Genomic DNA, 5,000 nt, shown 5'->3' on the forward strand with positions numbered 1-5,000 from the left:
TACATGATTTCTTCTTCATATAGATAAATATAGGATCTATGGAGCAATTACTTAGAAGTACATTTTGTGAAACAGCCCTTCCTATCTGATAGAAAAGGATCCCATGATCCTGAACCGATCTTACCTGAGATCGCAAATCCCAAGTTTGTCTATGAAGAGCAGATCTAATTATATTAGTGTCTAGGATGGATTTTTTTTGTATAATACTAATCGATAAGGCCTCATTAGTAAGTGCTACAAGATCTCGTACATTGGAACCCATAGTTATGGTTATGGACCCGAATCCATTAGTATGGAACATTTTCTTTTCCAAGTGAAATCCCTTAGTATATGAAAGAGTGAAAAAGTGCTTTCGTTGTTGTGGAATAAGAAGCCTTCGTATCTTAATGCATGTATTTAATTTATTCGGAGCTATTAGAGCGGGATCTACTTTTTGGGGAATATGAGTCGAAGCAATAACAAGAATATTTCTAGTGGAACATCTTTCACAATCCCTGGAGAGATAGTTCACTAATAGACCGAGGGATAAGTAATTCGATTCATTCACATCCAGATCATGAATGTTTGGAATCCATATTATGCAAGGAGACATTGCTTTTGCTAATTCGAATTGAAAGGTGATATAAAATCGGTCTATTTCCGGCATCATATCCATAGTTAGCGTATTCATCATAGTTAGAAGCTCCAGCTCCATATCAAGGTCACGGTCGATATCGTCACTATCATCAATATCGTCACTATCGTCACTATCATCAATAAGAAAACCCTTAGGCTTGTTATCCAGGAACTTTTTCAGAAATACTGTAATGAAAGGAACATAGGAGTTTGTCGCTAGGTATTTGACCAAATAGGATCGTCCAGTTCCTATAGAACCTATCACTAAAATACCCCTAGGGGGGGGTAGGGCTAAGCGGAGCGAAAAGGGTTTTCCATGAGATGGGAAATGAAAACTATTAGCCCCCCACAGGGTTTGTGAATAAGTAATTGTCTGATAATGAGCAAGGAATATCCGTCTTTCTGCTAAACAGGATGTATTGAACTCATAATGCATTAGATACTTTTTATGAATGTCAACTAAGTATCGTAAGTAAATTGCTCCCGGTTGTTCAATCATTTGATAACCAGAGTTATTCTTTGATAAATGATCACTATGAGTCAGACTCAATAGAATTTGATCAATCCTTGTTTCTGTCGTTAAGGTAGAGAACTGAACCAAGAATTCTCTTTCTTTATCATCAATCGAATCACTGTTCGAGACCCAGGATTCTATTTTATCATCAATCCAATCACCATTCACGTTTTTTATTTTTCTTATCAAGGAATAGATCGCTTTACTTGTATGACTTACATGTCTCGTATTTCTCGAAAAAGCGATTCGATTGATGGGATTTGGTATGATACTTATGAGATCGATGAGATTCCAATATTTCTTCTTAGAACGTATTGATTTGACCCCATAAGCGGACCACCACCCCATAGCATGGGGCCACCAGAAGCAGAACCCCGTATTTCTTCTAGAGAATCTCCTAATTGTTCCAGAGCAACTAGAAAGAGATTCTTTAACCAGAAAGAATTCAGTTCAGATGTGGGATACCTATCTAGAAGTTTTCGCAACTCAATCATGTATGATGGAATCATCAAAGATTTGACCTTTTCGAACTCTGTCTGTAACTCACTATAGACTCGAGAAACAAAGAGAAGATGTGTACGAACGAGATATCCAGCAACAAGAAGAAGGAAAAGGATTGAATAGAGGAACTCCCGAACATTTAGCGATCTCAGATGTGTCGATATCAATAGTGATTCATTATTTCGATGAAAAATTTCTTCGGATAGAAGAAGATTATGTAAACAATTACTCGGAATCTCACTTATCAGATTCCATATCTTACTTATCAGATTGCATTGTGAAAGACACAATGGAATCTGAAGAATTCGCCATGATATATCTGATCCATGCATAATATCATGAAAAATGGATACAAATTTTTGGCTGCTACTTAGTATCGGCAATAGGTCTGAAAAAGTATCTAAAAATATGAAATTTATATATTTGTACCCTGTCGAGGTAAGGAACCATGGTATATATGTTTGGAATAGATTCCATTTTGAAAGAGTTGAAAAAGCACTATCTCGTTGAAAGGTTCTATACATCTGCCCTTTCTCAAGGCATTTTTTTGGACAAGGACTCCGTTTTTTCCTCTTTTCGGATGGTAAATATTTCTCAGAACATGGAGTGTGAATCAAACCCATGTTTGAATTGAAATTGAGATACTGATGCAAGTTCTTCCCTTCTGAATCAGGTAGATTCATATCTGAAAGAGATTGACAATAAGTTCTTTCAAAATTGACTATTTGTCCCTCTGTTAGAGGTGTTCCAGAAATGTCTGCGATCGAGTAAATAGCTCTACGAACGAATGGATCGGATCGAATTGGAAAATGGAAAGATTTGTACAAGTTATACCCTTCGTCGCCACTTTGCGGAAAATCGTTAGGTATCAATATGTTAGATACCTGTGACTCGATTGGTGAAATAGTATCTCTCCCCCAAAAAGCATGTTTTTTTTTACCACCGCAAAAAGAAAATATTTTGTTGCGAATGAACAAGATATTGAGGAATTGTCCATACGTAAAATCATTATTATTGATACAGGCCTTTTCCACATAAAAAGGGAATCTTTTGTTACAATAGAAGCAGAAGTGATATCGATTATTCAAGAATCGAAGTCGATTTGCTTTATAAAAAGAGGATATCAATGAACTTCTATGAAATGGTTTCACGGGATTCAGCCAATTGTCTTGATCGTGGGATATCGTTGAGAAATAGGAATCCGTGTTATCAAAAGATTTCCTGCAATTCTTTCTAGTATGGAATGAGTCAATCATCCACTTTGGTATCTTATTGAACAAAAATGGTGATATTGTTCCTCCATTGATCAAGAATTTCGATTTTTGGGAAGTATCATGGTCATCCAATAATAAGGGTTTCCTTTTTTTCAAATGAAAGATTTGAAGACCTATTGATTCTAACAACTGATTACAGAGTGGATCATTCGGACCTTTCAACTCATAGATGTGGATCTCGGACCTATGAATGGGGATACTCCCGAAACTCACAAAGAAAAAAGGAAGTGAGTTAGACAAAAAGAGAAGAAACTTGGACAAAAAAAGAAGTAACTTGGACAAAAAGAAACAAAGTGACTTAAACAAATATTTTTTGTCGATAACCTCAGACCAATCAATCGAATATTGATTAATATGTAATCGATCGAACACTACTTGAAAACGGCTATTCTGCTCAGAAATGAAATGGTCCAAATGTTCCTGGAAATTCTTGCTCCCATTGGACCATTTGTATCTATATGCATTAGGATCCCGATTCATGGATCTCTCCGTTCGAGAAATAAAAATAAGAAGATCGAACCATTTCTTCTGACTCTTTTTCAAATTTGATAAATGTTGGTTGATCGTGTATTTCATTATAGTTCTATGATTCAGAGTATCATTTCCTATTTGATACCTTTGAATTCCATATTCGAAGTTGCGATCGAATCGATTCTTTTTAATGAATCGATTCAATACATTTCTTATGTAACCAGGGATGCTATATTGGATTTGAATCAGATTTCGGATCAATCTATATTGATTGACTGCCTCCATTATGTTGTTGCTAGCAAATACCACTATTTTTGGTTTTGGATCCTCTAAATCATTCCCACAAGAGGTCTGGACCCATTTTTTTATGATCCTTCGATAAAAAGATTCATTCTCTTCATAAAAAAGAGGAGGTAGGACCAATAAAGATTGATTTTTCGATTCATCCCTGGAGTTGAATACCTCATTCAAAAATGGTTTTTGATCCAATCCGGAGGAATCAATAGAAAAAGTCAATTCCCTATGATACACCAGATCCGGCTCGGTTATTGATAGAGTGAATAGATCTGCCATTTCTTGAAATATCTCTTCTGATTCAAAATCGTGGTGTAACGTGTATCCCCCCCTGTTCCGGTCATGGAATAGATGAAATAAACCAAAAAACGGATTTTTGTTCAAGAATGAAATCTTATTGGAACTGTCCAGTTCATCCTTCGGAACCATATCACATCCCGGATCTGATGAAATAGGATGAATTGAGACGGTATTTTGTAAGTACATAATTATCTTGAATATATTAACTATTTCTTTATTTTCCCATCGCCTGGAAAGAACAAAAGAAATATCTTGTTCTTTCTTCAACAATTTCTGATCTCTAGTGGACCTCTCAGTAGGATTCGAACCCAGATGAAGTTCTGACCATCTGTCAGAGAAAAAAGAACGATTGGCTCTTGCAGGATTCCCAAGAAATTCTTCGATTTTTTCCGGAAGCAGATGATTATTCATCTGCTTCTCACGTTCCATGAATAGTCGGCACATTGAGGAATATCCAGAAAGGCTTTTAGGGAATCGCTCTGATTCTATCTCTGTTCGTTCCGTTTGAAGAAAGGAAGGATCCCAACAAAGAATCGATCTTTCTTTTAGTTGCTGAATCTCTCTTTGATTGATCAATGTGTGATATTTCGAATCCTCATTCCTAATGGAATCGAAATGATCCTTGGATTGATCAGAAGATCCTTTCAATTGGCTAGAATCCGTTACTTGAATCAAACTAGATCTCGTGGAATCATATTGAATATTTGATGATACATTCCGTACCTTGCTAAAAAACCGATCCTTGTTTACCAACCACACATTGTCTAACCAAATCCAATTCTCTCTCGACATGTTCCTCAAAAAATCCGATTCGTGCGGATTCTTCCCCCAACTAACGAAGAGATCTTGACGGAATTGCCACATATGAAATTGAGCACAATTTTGCAAAGAAATAGCCCGCTTGTTTCTCAAGAAGAGATGGGAAACATGCTCAATATCATTTGATTGAATAGTTGACCCAGCCCCTTGTTGTTTGAAGAAACCCTCCACTTCAATTGGTATTTTTTCACGAAAAGCAAACATGAGATAAT

General features: G+C 36.2%; 1 pseudogene; it reads right to left on the reverse strand.

Annotated features, from left to right (window-relative positions):
- The window catches only part of LOC113852535, a 91,557-nt pseudogene that overhangs the window by 44,465 nt on the left and 42,092 nt on the right, over positions 1–5,000 (reverse strand).

This window comes from Abrus precatorius, unplaced genomic scaffold (assembly GCF_003935025.1).
Source record: "Abrus precatorius isolate BTA unplaced genomic scaffold, Abrus_2018 Scaffold0, whole genome shotgun sequence".
NCBI lineage: Eukaryota > Viridiplantae > Streptophyta > Magnoliopsida > Fabales > Fabaceae > Abrus > Abrus precatorius.